This window comes from Schistocerca gregaria, chromosome 5 (assembly GCF_023897955.1).
Source record: "Schistocerca gregaria isolate iqSchGreg1 chromosome 5, iqSchGreg1.2, whole genome shotgun sequence".
Taxonomy (NCBI): Eukaryota; Metazoa; Arthropoda; class Insecta; order Orthoptera; family Acrididae; genus Schistocerca; species Schistocerca gregaria.
The window spans coordinates 55455391-55471853 of NC_064924.1; positions in this window are offsets into that span (position 1 = coordinate 55455391).

Genomic DNA, 16463 nt, shown 5'->3' on the forward strand with positions numbered 1-16463 from the left:
GCTATTTTGTACGTTCATGGTATTGTCGTCCTCTTCCTTCTAATTTATTTATTATTTCCTTTCAGTATCTCATCACCGTCTCCGTCACATCATCAGCGTACATGGAACATAAAGAAATTGTTAACATACATGTATATTCATTTTCCTAACAATACCAGTACTCACAGTTTTGCCCACTACGTATCGTGCCTGTCACTTGTCGCCACTTTATAATATAATAAAATAATGGAATAGATGATAATAAAATGTTGGAATGTGTGGCTTTTTTAAAATGGATGAATTAAAGAGATTAATTCTTTGGCATGAAGGACAAGCACAATAAGCTAGGCATTGCCTGTAACGGGAAAGGAATCATTTTAGTTTATATTTATATAAATAAATCGTCTTCATAGTATTTTATGCGTACCAATTATTAATATTATGTCCGATCGCCGTCTCCTTGACTGTGGCCGTGTTGTTATATTCGGATCTTCGTAAATTTTCCGAAGTACACAGGTGGGCTTCCGTTCTTTTTATTGCATTACTACTTGAAATAATAATAACTCTCACAAATATTCTGTTAATAAAACACTACTATATTTCTGTTCGATGCACATAGAAAATACACACAATGGCGGTCTGCAATTACTCGCCAAAAAATGATGGCGGTTCTCACTCGTTCACTCACTGAGCGAAACCTTCCTTCCAACAACTCGTACAAGAACAAAAACTGCTCAGTCTTTTAACATCTGAAAGTCAAAAATACCTGACGGGAGGCACAGGCTCTACGCTGGGCTACTACCACCTCATCTTTTCTCTTTGCTTTTAAAGAGGATGAAAACATAAAAGTAAGAAATGCAAAAGGTATATCACAGTAACAAAGATATCTGTCGAGATCTGCTAAAAGCAAAATTTAATGGGATGAAATGGAACTGCCGAATGAGCAACGTAAAGGACAAATGCAAAAATAGGAGACGTTAAGAAGGTCATTAAATGCATCCGATACCGGCATGAACAGATTTATAAAAATATATTGAGAGTACGTGTATAAGAGGATGGGAGTGGGTGACAAAGTTTATGGGAGACCGCAGAATATCGTGTCGGACCTCCTTTGGCTGAGCGTAGTGTAGCCAATCGACGTGACATAGACTCAGCAAGTCGCTGGAAGTCCCCTACAGAAATAGTGCGCCATGCTGCCTCTGCAATCGTGCGTAATTGCAAAAGTGTTGCCATCTAACCCAAATAACAATTTCCAGTCAGTGACCGGTTCAGTTGAACCAGGGGACCCAGTTCGTTGCGTATAAACAGAGCCCGCATTATTATGGAGCCACCACCACCTTGCACTGTGCATTGTTGACAACTTGGTTCCACGTCTTCTTGGGGGTCTGCGCCTCATTCGAACCCTACCATCGGCACGTACCAAGTGAAATCGGGACTGACCAGACCATGGTTTTCCAGTCGTCTACGGTCCAACCGATATGGTGACAGAAACAGGAAGGCGTGCAGTTGATGCGATGCAGTGCTGTTAGCAAAGACATTCGCCCATTAATGGCCAATCTCGCGACGCTGTCCTGACGGATAAGTTTATCATACGTCCCACATTGATTTATGCGGTTATTACACGTGGTGCCGCTTGTCTGTTAGCACTGACAACTCTATGCAAACGCCCGAGCTCTCGGCCGTTAAGTGAAAGCAGTCGGCCACTTAGTTATCTGTGGTGAGAGATAACGCCTGAAATTTGGTATACTCAGCACTTTCTTGACAACGTGGGTCTCGGAATATTGAATTTCCTAACGATGTCGCAAACTGAAATGTCCCATGCGTAAGGATCGAACTGCCATTCAACGTTCAAAGTCTCTTAATTCCCGTCAGGCACCCATAATCGCATCGGAAACCTTTACAAATGAATCACCTGGCTAAAAATGACTGCTGAGCAATTCACTGCCCTTTTATACCTTGTTTATGCGATAGTACCGCCATCTGTGTATGTGCACATCTATAGCCCATGACTTTTGCCCCTCCAGTGTACGTGGCACCAGGTTTATAAGTACATGTCACTCAACTCCAGTAAATTATAAACGGTGGTTTGTTAAATCTGAAGTGGTGACCGATAACGTCCCACATGTGTTCCATCTGGTTCACATCACGCGGATCTGGTAGCGAATACAAAGCATAAAATACGTTTCTCAAATCATTTGTCACGTTTCTGCCCATGTGACTCCCATAGTTATTCTGCAATAAGGTATCATCGGCGTCTGGCAAGCCATCAAGCATGAATGGATGCACGCAGTGCGCAGTAATATCAGAACACATAACCCCACGCTGAACAACATGTGGTGAAAACACCCGTGCCTTCTCTAGTACTGCGCTCTCTCCTCCAGATCGCCGCCGGACCTGCTTTACACAGCGGAAAAGCCTCCCACGTCCACGTTCTGTGATGAGGGGTGGACATCCAGTGTCTTGTCGCCTGCTCGTGGTTTCGTTGTCCTCCAACCAGATACGACAATGGCACGCGAACTGCCGGCCAGGTTCGCTGTTTAAAACATGCTCGTTTCCAGGAGCGATGCCATAAAAACACTCTCTTAGTCAAAGTCACTTGTGGCTCTACATTCCTCAGTCTGGAGCACATATCATCGTTAGAATGGTTCTCCACGGTGTCTGCTCGTCTTATATAATTTCCTTACGGCGTGACATGCGCTCAACACCACCTGGTGTATTTGGCAGCCGGCCGGTGTGGTCGAGCGGTTCTAGGCGCTACAGTAACTGCGCGACCGCTACGGTCGCACGTTCGAATCCTACCTCGGGCATGGATGTGTGTGATGTCAGCTTTAAGTAGTTCTAAGTTCTAGGGGACTGATGACCTCAGATGTCCCATTGTGTTCAGAGCCATTTGAAGCATTTTGTATTTGGTATCTCGGTGGGCAGTGGTCATAAAGCTTTGTTTAAATGGGTGCAGTCGTTCTGGGACCAACTCCTCGATTTTTGTGTCATTTCCGAAACTTTCCTGTATGGATGTAGGGCGTTTTATAAATGGTCTGTGCCACTGCAAAACGTGTTTTCAATGTTGCATCCCAGTGTGACAAAGAGGGTTAGGAGATCGTTTTCCGGAATGGATCCACAACATGTGCAAATTCACAGCATTCAAATTAGAAACATAGCCAAATTCTTCATAATTAATTGGTCTAAAATAAATGAGTGATTATTACTTGCAGCAGTATAAAAATGGATTTGACTGCTAATGGGAAGTAAAGAAATGCTTGTAATCTGGTTTCGTAGGATAGAGCGGATCAGGTTATGGTTGTGGAAAAAGGCAGTAATGAGTTACCGTTACTTGCACAAATGCTGAAACTTTTATTTTCCTAAGAACGACTTAATTATACATTGCCTTAAAAGGATCAAATTAAAATAATACGACCGAAGGCCTAGTTAAGAAAACTTGTGATACCTTCTGCGCTGAAGGCCCAAACCCACACCAAAAACAAGAACAGGTGAAGGACAGCCCAACAAACCGATCATTTCCTTTCTTCCCGACGAATGGCATGGCAACAGAAAGAATCAGCCAAGGACGAAGATACCAGCAGCACTACGTCTTCAAAATAGGTGTTTAAATAAACCCAAGGCACAATAACCACTCTAAGAAAAAATATGAACAAACAACTAAAAGGCATTAGCATGGCGAGGAAAACCACACTGCTGGAAAACTATGCTAACGACCAGGGTAGGTAACTGCCGCGGTAACGGCCACAAGGCAGAAAATACCGCTGGTGCACTTCACTGATGAGGAGCAAACCTTTAAGAATTAGAGACCATACAGGAAGACCGCTGCCAAATATCGTCGACGCCCATGCACCGTATGTTGCTGCTAGCTGGAACGGCGCAGGAAGCAGCAACCCGCAATGAACGAAAAGACGTCACAGCAGTTGAGGTTTCATGGCAGGTTAACTGATCACTCAGCTTCAGTGTCAAGATTCGGTGGGAAACGAACTTTGTAGCTCTCGCAGCTAGCACCTCACAATCCGACCGCGCATGCACGCCGCCAGCGGTCCCGGGCTGATCTAGCGCTGGGGAGACTTCCTCGCTGCTCTGTCCCAACCGAACGACTGCATCCAACATGCAGAGAGAGTTACAATAACTGGTCACTCAAAACCACAAGTTACACACAATTCCACTGAAACACTTCCACAAACAACTCGAATGATACTAAAACCTGTCACTGAGGAACAACAAGGATGAACCACAGGTCGACACACACAGAGAACCCAGAAACGGTCGGCGACCAAATACAGGAGGTCCGCCGGCCGCTGTTGCCAAGCGGTTCTAGGCTCGCAGTCCGGAGCCGCGCTGCTGCTACGGTCGCAGGTTCGAATCCTGCCTGGGGCATGGATGTGTGTGATGTCCTTAAGTTAGTTAGGTTTAAGTAGTTCTAAGTATAGGGGACTGATGACCTCAGCTGTTAAGTCCCATTGATCAGAGCCATTTTTTGAACACGAGGTCCGATGAGACGACCGACTGAACAAACATCAAAGGTCGTCCCCACGCAAGTCATGTGTGTTGGGAACCATCAGGCGACTCATGGCTGTACAGACCGGACTACTGCTCCATCCCAACTCCACTCCCGAGACACGAAGACCCGGAAATACTAGTGGTCAGTTCAAAGATATGACAGTGGTCTTATAGATAAGCGGTGCTGCTGCCACTCACGGACAGAAAAACCTGCAACTTGGTGACGCCAGTAAATCGAATAAGAAACGAAGCAGTACAGTAAACACAAGATCACAAGAAATGAACGGCATGAACACGAGCCGCGCACAGCTCAATGCTTGGTACCAATGCCGACTACAGTCAGTGAACTCCACGGTGGAATGTCGTGGCACACGTTTACGCTTTTTCGGAGGAGAGACCACGAGGAGAGGTGGATACTCAAAGGCTAACAGCCGGCAGGGCCTTCTCCGATGCCACAGGAAGAGCTTCCTGTAGCGAGCACTTGCGGAGACGTTTCATGAAATGGAGTAGAGGAACCTTAACAGAAAGCGCTATTGTCAGCCGGACATGGACACGATTTTTGGGATGGGCACCATGCGTTACTGTCGAGCAGCTTAAAAGAGAGTCCCCAGTCTACCAAACCTGTAAGACGCTGCTGAATACGCAGCTCCTATACAGAAAACTTTGTTTGACAACATAAGAAGGAAGGACGTTAGTTCATATGGAACTTTCCCCATAGTGATTGAGAGTACGTCAATGCACAGAAGGAAGCTCCCTTACTGGCTGAAGAATGACGTACAAAGGGTGGGGAACGACTTTTTTCCTAGGAAACTGATAGAGCAGGACCTGCAGAAATAGCTAAGGTCCCAGGCTAACATTATTTATTTCAGACATGTTCTTAAAACAAATTTACTAACAAGTTATTCCTATTCAACATTTACAAAAAACGTATGTTGTCAAAAAGCCTTCGTCAAATATTAACCCTGATCCAATATTGATAGCAAACAGCGGTGACTTAATGATGTCAAATTTAAGCTCAAGACAGTTACAACGACATCAATCAAAAGTTTCAGCTGAAACTAGGTAACTACATGACATTAAAATTTAAATCAACAAACCCAGCTTAAAAATGGATATAATAAACCCTCAAGCAAAATTTATAATGATGAACTGACAGAGTTCAAATCTGAAAACAATCTTCAGAATCAAATCAGTTTAGCAACAGAACTTAAAACACAGAGTAAGAATTACAGGAAGACCGCTGCTCACAAGATTTACGCACTTCAATTTCACTCGTGGCACAATTTAAGACTTACTAAAGTTCTGTACTGAAGTACCAAACGATTTCAAAACAAGCTTAGGCTTAGAGTGCGTTCAGATGAATGCCAAATAAGGAGACGTGAACTGTTGAGTTACAGAAGGTTGTTACTTAACTCACAGATTGATCTGAAGCATTATAATTCTTCCACAAATATTTCAATGGATTTACAGTGCTGTAAGCTTGCCATCATGATTTATTCCACACTTCAGTCCTTTGTATATCTCTTGGCGAGACGCTACACGCAACATTAAGTTGGCATGGGTAAACCTGAAACATCAATCAGTTACCACTGGGCCCACACATACTCACAATACAAATGGCGCCCACACGAGCAGACTCAATGACAGTCTTCACCTCACGAACAGATAAAATAAACAGGTCACCAGCTATTGAGTAGTAGAACTACTGAGCTTCGCATGAGCATAAATGCAACCAGGGTACAGCGACAGTACAGTGAAGGCTGCATGGACCTTCCAGCTTTGCTTTGACCGACAATCTCTTCCGGACAACGGATACCAGATCAATAAGCATGGACTCCGCTCGCTGTAAACACGTCTGCGAACACAAGTACAGTGTGACCATGAGCACCTAAATCCGTCAGAGGTGGTTCTTTTCAAACAAACGGCCCTGAACCCCAGAGGGGCAGTTCTACCACTCCAGATCTAGACAACACGTTTTCGAAACAAACAGGTCTCTTTGCAGCAACGGCACGGCTCACCACCTTCACCGTGCCTTTCTGTTGTGTACATAGTTCCGCGTAGTCAGCGCGTACACAACTTTCCAAAACAGCGCGCCCCGCTAAGCACAACAGCGCAGGCGCAGCGCTCGTCCGTCTCCGCATTACGAGATGGCGCTGCCTTGGAGATGGACCAAATTCTGCCTCCGCCAACCGCGTATGAATATGTCACGCAGCCAATGAGATTGCTGCTAACGTAGAACCTTTTCTCCTCGTGGATCACACTTGCGCAGTGATACCTGAACGCTTGAGGTATTATAACGAGTGTACAGATCTCCGATTGGTTAGTCTGTATTAGTCTGCATTTGTCTGCACCAGTCTCTACTAGTCTGCCTTGGTCTGCATTTGTCTGTACCAGTCTATAGTCAAGTTTCAGTCAGCGCCTAGTAAGATTATTGTATTCCTGTACATAGCCATGATGAAATGTGAATTGACACTTTGTCAAGTATCAGAGATATGTGACAATAAGATTAACGTACCAAGACCAAAGGAACTTCAGATTGTCAATTGTAAATAGCATCCAGAACCAAGTTAAGTTATTTCTATGCTTGTTGTTATTTCAATAAATGTGTGTGAAAATTAATCAAGTTCTGTTTAAAGTTGGTCACCATAAATATGCTACTCTAAGCGTGCAGTGGCATTTCTATCGTCTGACCTAATGGCAGAAGATCCACACGCCGCGATAAGACCACGAGACATATTGCTGACACTCGCCTACTTCGCTAGAGTGACAAGTCAAAAAATCTGATGGTGTGTGTACCGAAGGTCTTACAGTATGCACACCACTGTTTGCTAACCCAAAAACTCAAAAATTCTTGTGTGACCCGCACGTGCCGCTAAGCGGGTCACGTTCAGACGACAAGTTACTATCTGACAATGAGAACCTACACCACTACCAAGTTCACCAGAGAAGCACAAAGCTAGAAAAATACTTAATAGTTTTCTGGAGGGTTCTGCGCACGGAAGATACACAATTACCAAGAATTTCTCTGGCTAATTAAATTAAAGGTAGCTCAGGGAAGGGGACTTTCTAGTGGTCGATGCTTGAAAGAAATAGAATCCATCCAACCAGGCAAGCTTGTAACGAAAAACGTCGGTGACGAACGATGTCGCACTGTACAAACAGTTAATCTTACTCTTCCCTCCACCTGGTCACCTCTCAGAGCTTCTCTTTATGACGCCAACTTAGAAGCATGGACACTGGCGCTGCCGCAGATTTAGGTCGCGGCATTTCTCCACCAACAGCTATAGTATGGTGAGACCCTGCCGCTTCTGCGTGAGATGCAGGGAAATTCAAGTCAGTTACTTCTTAGAGTGTCACCCTAACTATTTATTTAACAAGTCACGAAACGAAATACCACAACAGGTGCAAGACTACTGTCTTCCATAATTCTACGTGTTGTCCTTCCTTTACTAACTCATTTGCCGGCCGCGGTGGTCTCGCGATTCTCGGGGCGCAGTCCGGAACCGTGCGACTGCTACGGTCGCAGGTTCGAATCCTGCCTCGGGCATGGATGTGTGTGATGTCCTTAGGTTAGTTAGGTTTAAGTAGTTCTAAGTTCTAGGGGACTAATGACCACAGCAGTTGAGTCCCATAGTGCTCAGAGCCATTTGAACCATTTGAACTAACTCATTTCAAAACGATCAATTTGTACTTACGCCATCTATTTGCAGCCTCCCTCCGACCTAACACACCTGTCTGATTAATAGATTTTCGTCCCCACCAGCTACCTTATCGAGATATTACCACAAAAGACCTTTAATAAATATTGAGAGTTGAGCATTTCTTGTCATAAATGTCAACTGTCGAGAGGGTAAATAAATGAAATGAATATATCAATTCATATAACCCGATTTCATATCCCCTGCTATACCCGCAGGACAGGACAGATAGTTTAATTTGTGGAAAGGGGCCAAAATGAGTGGCTGTCAGTAGCACTCGAACATACTGCTTTATTCATCTGACAAACATTACAAGAGAAAAGAAAACACTAAAAATAGAGCAAGACAAACATTAATTTTATAACTTAATTCCCGGCTAAATACGCCATTCAATCTCACGCCTTAAGTGCAAAACTAATTTAAAATCGGCTGAAGGCCAATCACTTAAGACTTAAAATAAGAATTTGAATTTTAAAAGGCAGAAGTCCCCACCTTAAAAAATTTCTCTAACTATAGCTGAAGACCCAAACAATCTCACGCCTTAAAGGAAAAACAACTTTAATTTAAAATCGGCTAGAAGCGATACATAAACATACAACAATGACAAATTTGAGAAGGCAGCTCATCAAAAGTTTCCAAGGGTCCGCCTGGAATTCAAACACTAACGCGCGCTTAGGTGAGACAGGCAGTCGGCCCAACATTTCTCAATCTAACAGCACCCCAACCGTCAGACAGTCAACGGACCAAGCGACAGGATAACTTTCGCTCCACCCGACCAGCAGACAACAGGGAATTCAATGGAACAACGCAGACGGTATCGGATCCCGCAACGAATTACACATTCGACTGTCAAATTATACGCCATGCTGGACAGCCACAACACGATTAGGAAAATACACTGTCCGAATTTACGTGAAAAGCCAGGGCAGGTAACCGGAACGTTAACGACCACAAGGCAGAAGATTCCGCTGGTGCACTTGAATTCAATTAACCAAGTACAGTTGAACTCCACCTGAGGAAGTCTAAAATTTGCCAACCTGAAAACACCCGCGGGAATATCCCAACAGCCGACAACGAACTCCAAACGATACAATGTGAATATTCGTGACTTGCTGGTAGATTAAGTCAAAACTCAACTTTCCTGTCCAGGATGGGTGAGCCACGAACTTCGTAGCAATGGGAACAGCGCCACACACTGAGACGCCGCACAGAGGAAGCCAGCGAGCCCGGCTAAATTACGCGCCGCGGAGATCTCCTCGCTGCTCCACACCAACCAAGCAACATCCCAGGAACGGAAACGGTGATAGGCCCAAAAATACGTCGGCCGACGAAAGGACCAACCGAACGACCAACCAACTGTCGTCCCGCTGGAATCTCCCTCCGTCGGACTGTCCTTGTGTGTCGCCAGCGGTCGGCGAGCACTGGTTGTCGGCGCCTCAACAGCGCTCCGCCCCCCGACTTCACTGCTGCTGCCTCCCGACTGCACTGCTGGTCCGTCACGAACTGACTGCCAGACACACGACGACCCGGAAATAGTATCGGTCGCTCCAGAGATGGCTCGAAGTACACTTATCGATACACGCTGCTGCTGCCACTCACGGGCAAGTAAGGCAGGCAGTTAGTGACGCCAGTAAATGGGATAAAGAATGGTTCAAACGGCTCTGAGCACTATGTGACTTAACATCTATGGTCATCAGTCGCCTAGAACTTAGAACTACTTAAACCTAACCAACCTAAGGACATACACAACCCGGGAACTCGGGAGCGGGAAGCGAGAACGCTACCGCACGACCACGAGCAGTGGACTAAATGGAATTTAAAAAAAAAACGAGGCGGCAGTATCGTAACAGAAGATGACTATGAATAAACGGCATAAACACGAGCCGTGCACGGCTCACATTCACTTACAAGTGAGATAAAAGTCGCCACACAAACAGTTTCACTCGGTTGATTTGGTGTCAGCATGTATAGCGGCTGCGGCAGATGTCAGCGGGTCGCCTTGGGTCTCTATCCTCCTCAGAACCGTACATCACTGCTAGCTGAACACATCGGCGTGTTTCTGTACCAGTCGCGGCTCTCACATGTGAGGCGGAATGCCGCTGTAGTAATGAGGACAGCAGACGATTCACAGTTCATACATCCAGTCAGAAAGTCAAAGGAACCCTCCCCACTCCACAAATGAGGTGGGGGTGTTTCGGCTGACTGCGCTATCTAGTCTTAAATCCTGTTCGTTCGACGGCCGTCAGATCGAGAAAATTGGGCACACCTAATGACCAGGCCGCCTGAAAAGAATAAAGTAGTGAAAGAGATAAAAGCTAAAGACAACCACAAGTAATGCAAAACATCATGGGCTTAATACAACAGAATGATGAACTAGAAGACCTCACTGCAAGACTTTCCCTGTTGTTGGAAAACCCTACTAGTTTCCAAACACTGCAAATATTCTCAGACGTCCTCTCTGCGCCTTGTGTTACAATGCATCTTGTCCAGCAACATTGATGTGAAGATGAGTATAAATCACAGCTTAAAACGGTCGTTGCAAAAATATAACCAGTGATTGTCGTCTAGTATTGCTGAGTGCAATCACTTTAATGAAACCACCACCTATGCTAGAGGTCAACGTAAAATAAAAGCTCACAGACCTCAGATGGCCGCACCTGTATCTGAGAACTTGTACAGCGTGTCGGGAGGGAGACAGAAAACAGTGCAATCGTTGTGGCAATGCAAGAACGGAACGATTTATCTCTTGTCCTAAAGGTTACTGTTCGGATACAGTTTTATCACTGCCTTGCTTTACTCAGTCATGCCTTTTAAATATCTGGACGTAACGTTGCAAAGCGATACGGGATGAAAGGATAATGCCAGAACTGTGATAGGGAACGTGACTTCGGTTTCTTGGTAGAATTTTAGGAAAGAGTGGTTCAGCTGTAAATGAGACTGCATGTAGGACGCTGGTGCGACCTGTTCTCGAGTATTGCTGGAGTGTTTTGGATGGGTATCAGGTCGGATTGAAGGAAGACATCGAAGCAATACAGAGGCGGCTTGCTAGATTTGTCGCCGGTTTGTTTGAACAACACGTAATAGTTACGAGGATGCTTCGTAAACTGAAATGGGAATCGCAGGACGGAAGGGAACGTTCCTTTTTAGAAAATTTAGAGAACCTGCATTTGAAGCTGATTGCGAACTATTATACTGGCGCCAACATACATTGCCCATAATGGCCACGAAGATAAGATACGGGAAAATAGGGCTCATAGTGGGGCATATAGCAGTCATTTTTCCGTCGCGCTATTTGCGAGGGAAACGGGAAAGGAAATGACGGGGAGTGGTACAGGGTACGCTCCACCACGCACCGCAAAGTGCTTTGCAGACTGTTGATGTAGATGTAGATGTAGAGATATGATCCCGGCTTCCAGGCCAAGGGTAAAAGCATTTCCGGAATGGCTGAGCTCGTAACCTGTTCTATTACTGCTGCGGTTAAAGTATACTGCGTTTAACAAAATGGCACTATCGAAAAACCGGCGCCGAGGGCATTCTACTGCATCAAGGGCCGTACATGACAGGGATGAACGATGGCAGCTTAGAAGTGTACGGGCGAGTTGACGTGCAGCTGTTGAGCAACTGTCCACCCAGATGAAACAAAAGGCTACCAACAGCGTCTCCTCTACGACCGCTCAGCGAACGTTGCTGCGTAAGGTCCTCCGCTGCAGGCACCTGGTTCGTGAACCCATGCCGACTGCTGTACATCGCCGACGAAGGCTGGAATGTGCGCGCAAATAGCGCAACAGGACGTCCACTGACTAGCGATGGCCGCGCTTTTTCAGAATAATCACAATTTATCCATGTATCGAGTGAAACTTCTGAAAAAAATGCTCACAAGGGGACCCTGCATACTGTAAATCACGGATTTTGCTGCGCTTCAAATATGTTGTAGACGCACTTTCCCTGAGTACCTGGCTATCCGGTTTTTTTAACGACGGACCTTGGTTTTTGAGAAAATCGATCTTGAAGTTCATTGCGCCCTTTGTATACCCGTGACATTACGTATGTTCCGAGGAAGTCAGCGTAGCACAGCGGTAAAAGTTCGCGACTACCGCGGTGGAATCCTGCACCCATATGTTTATTTTTTTATGTATGCAGGAACCGTCCGGAAAATTTGGTCCTAATGGTTAGAGTAGACAGGTTAACTCAGAAATACAGAAATGTAATCGTGTCCTGCACGAAATCCTGGAAGTTCACGAAGGTAGTGTACGAAGAATGTTTGCGTTCTGTAATTCTTTCGTACGTGGGACAGAAAAAGTTTTGTATATTATCGATTCGTGGGGAGGGCAAACTGATTGCACATTATACGATCATCTATTCACTGATGAAAGGAAAGCGAACACCTGCACCCTACTAGCGGCCCCACCAAAGTGCACTCCTTTTTGCCAGCCCAACGATGTTTATTTTTGCCGACAGGTGAAAATATTCACGAAAATTATTCAGAATGCACCTGACTTCATGAAACACTATAGAGAGATCGCTTCTAGGGAATATTCGATAAAATTACATTCACTAAACCTACATCATTTCAGTGCACCTAATTTTGAAAGCATGATTAGATACGCATGGTGTACATCGAAATTAGCGAATGAAAGAGAAATCTTTTTGAATGCAAAAAAATTGTGTTTCCCGGTATCGCTCATGAAGAAACCGTGCGCCTGCAAGATGGTTGCTTTCATAAAATGTGCGTGCTGCTGCGAAAATTTGTGCTTCGGTTGTTTCTATGATACGTATCACCCACAATATTGTTCTGGCACATCAAGCAATGTGGACGATGAAAAATAAGATTTTGTAATACTGAATGACAGAAAAATTAATAACTGAATATATCCTTATAATTTCACCCACCTTACACTCTTTGTTGATATTCTTTGAAATAAAATTGAAAAATTCGGTCGATCTTGGAAAAAGAAATTTACCAGCAGGATTCGAACACGCTGTCTTCCGCCCAATAACCGTGAGCCTTTACCGTTGCGTTACGCTGACTTGGGCGGATTGTGTGTAGTATTATGGATACACAAATCAGGCAATGAACTTAAAATCGATTTTCTCAAAAACCAAGGCCAGTCGCTAACAAACCAGATAGTCAGGTACTCAGGGTAACTGCCTCTACAACATATTTTTGAAGCGTATCAAAACCCATGATTTACAATATGGAGGGTCCCCTTGTCAGCCGTGGCGCCATTGCATTAGTAGGCTGTTCTGCCTAGCGTCGCTATCTCAGCTGTCGTATCAACTATCCCTCCTGCGGCCCTATTGCCTGTATCTATGGGGAAAAGTTGGTATCTGTGTGGCTTGTGTCCCTAGGACATGGGGATCGCTGGCCCGAGAGAAAGGCACGAAATTTGGGGATTGGCAGTAGCTTCGCTACAAGAGTTGGTCACGAGGTCCGAGCGACCGAAGCCACGAGCTGCGCAAGGAGGGCCTCCGATAAACGAAGATACCGTTAACTGGGGTCAGCGTCGACTAAAAGCAGCAGGCCGACATCTCGCCGTTTGATTGACAACATTCGTGTCTGACGGCCGCTCGTGGCCTGGCTGCCCTCTTCTCCCTGGCTTTCATCGGCACCACTCAGTAAACGCTGCGAAGCACCGTGGATCCATGGAACTGCTTCCTGATGCAGGGGAATAACACTCTGCAGCCCTGATTTGTTTCTTTGTCTACCTGCCCTCATTATTTTCTGGTTTGTACCCAACCCACAGAGTTTTACTCGGTCATCACTTCTGTCTCTAAGCTGGTCGTAGGTTGCGTTCCAAAAACGAACAGCATAGAGACAGAAGTGATGACACTTTTTGCAGGACCTGACCATCATTTTGCAGGACAATGCTTAAGCACGTACAGTGCAATCTGTTACCGATTTGTCTGACTGATGGGGTGCTAAGTGCTGTACCACATATTGCACTGCCTTTTCTTAAGCCGTCGTAAGTTCAACTCGATTTCCAAACTGAAGGAAACACTTCAGGGAATTCGCTACAAATTCGTCGGGCAATAGACCGCACCGTTCGAACTGTCAACACAACAGGCACTGCTAAGAATATCCTATGAACTCCAGATAGCTGGCGTCGGGTTTTACACAATGCTTTGAAACACGTATCTTTTTTTTACGAGGTGTAAATAAATAGTTGCCACTATTAAAGTTCCAACCAACTTAATTGCATTCCTCTGTCGTTAGTTATGATCTGAATAACATACTGTGCTAAGCTGTTTCTGTGTTTGAAAGACCAGGTCATTATTGGTGTATTTTAGCTGGATCTTGTGGTTCTGCTACGTGAGTTTTCTTGTAATAAGTGTTCACAAGTAATGTTTTATGTCGTTCCTTCAGAGCGCTGTTAATAACTGCCAGTCAGTTTAACCTTGAAAGTATGAACAGCTATCACCAGGACTTTACTCAATTGTCAGAAGGGGCGGGTTGGGGTCCAGTCGGATCTTGGTTGCCGATTGAAATTAACAGGTTGGTTGTTTTGAAGTAAACCTTGTCATTGTGACATTGTTTGCTAATCTGTTTAACCTGTAAGCACAGGTGCGCATCTTAAACCCTAATATTTCGACATACGGCTTTCAAATTGAAAGTTAAGTCATCTGTTTTGAGTAATTGAATCACTCTTTTCATCAACGGTGCTTATACAGTTTTGACGTGTTGCAGAAGGGCATTTATTAAGACAGACTGTGATCACGGCGATAGTAAAGACCGCTGTTACACCAGATAAGTGGCTGGCTGCAGGTCCGTCTGTGTTGTAATCGTCATATTCTTTGATGTTTTGCAATATAGCACTTCAGATTTCTTTTGGAAAGATTAAAAGCTTATTCAGATTAAGGTTTAAGGTGAAAATAATTTCGCAAATTTGTTCATTTGTTTCAGAAATTTTCATGGTTAAATGCTTTGATTATCTGTAAAACACAGTTTATATATTGTTAAATAAACAGGTTGTGTCAAAAGAAAGTTACATTGGTGGGTCCTCCCTCCCACGTTTTCCTTAATTCCAGTAAGTACCACGTCTCAAACGCGATTGAAACAATTGATGGAAGCGTCAAAGGCCGGCCGGAATGGCCGTGCGGTTCTAGGCGCTACAGTCTGGAGCCGAGCGACTGCTACGGTCACAGGTTCGAATCCTGCCTCGGGCATGGATGTGTGATGTCTTCAGGTTAGTTAGGTTTAATTAACACTACGTTCTAGACGACAGATGATCTCAGCAGTTACGTCACACACTGCTCAGAGCCATTTTGAACCGTCAAGACAGGAGAAGGGAGTGTTACGGTCTGGGGAATGTTATCGTGGCATTCCCCGGGCCACCTCGTCTTGCTGGAAGGCACAGTGGATGAACAAAAGTATAAATACGCTCTTGAGGACCGCGTCCACTCCTTCATACGCCCTGTTTTTTCTCAGACCGATGGCATCTACCAGCAGGACAGTGCAATGCGTCACGCAGCTCGTAGTGTGCGTCCGTGATTCGAAGAGCACCATGGTGAGTCGACCGTACTCCTCTGGCCACCAACGCTCCGGATTTAAACTCAATCGAAAATCTATGTGACGACCTCGATGGGGCTGCTCGCGCCGTGGATCTCCGACCAAGAAACCCAGCGCAGCTGGCCACGGCGCTGGAGTCGTCTTGGCTCCACGTCCCTGTCGCTACCTTCCAGAACCTTATCGACACCCTTTCTGCGCCTCTCGCAGCGGTGCGCGCTGCAAAAGATGACTGCTGAGGCTTCTGCCTGCTGGTCACATTTTTTACTTTGTTGTTGTTGTGGTCCTCAGTCCTGAGACTGGTTTGATGCAGCTCTCCATGCTACTCTATCCTGTGCAAGCCTCTTCATCTCCCAGTATCTACTGCAACCTACATCCTTCTGTATCTGCGAAGTGTAGTCATCTCTTGGTCTCTCTCTACGATTGTTACCCTCCACGCTGCCCTCCAATACTAAATTGGTGATCGCTTGATGACCCAGAACATGCCCCACCAACCGATCCCTTCTTCTGGTCAAGTTGTGCCACAAACGTCTCTTCTCCCCAATCCTATTCAATACTTCCTCCTTAGTTATGTGATCTACCCATCTAATCTTCAGCATTCTTCTGTAGCACCACATTTCAAAAGCTTCTATTCTCTTCTTGTCCAAACTATTTATCGTCCATGTTTCACTTCCATACATGGCTACACTCCATACCAATACTTTCAGAAATGTCTTCCTGACACTTAAATCTATACTCGATGTTAACAAATTTGTCTTCTTCAGAAACGCTTTCCTTGC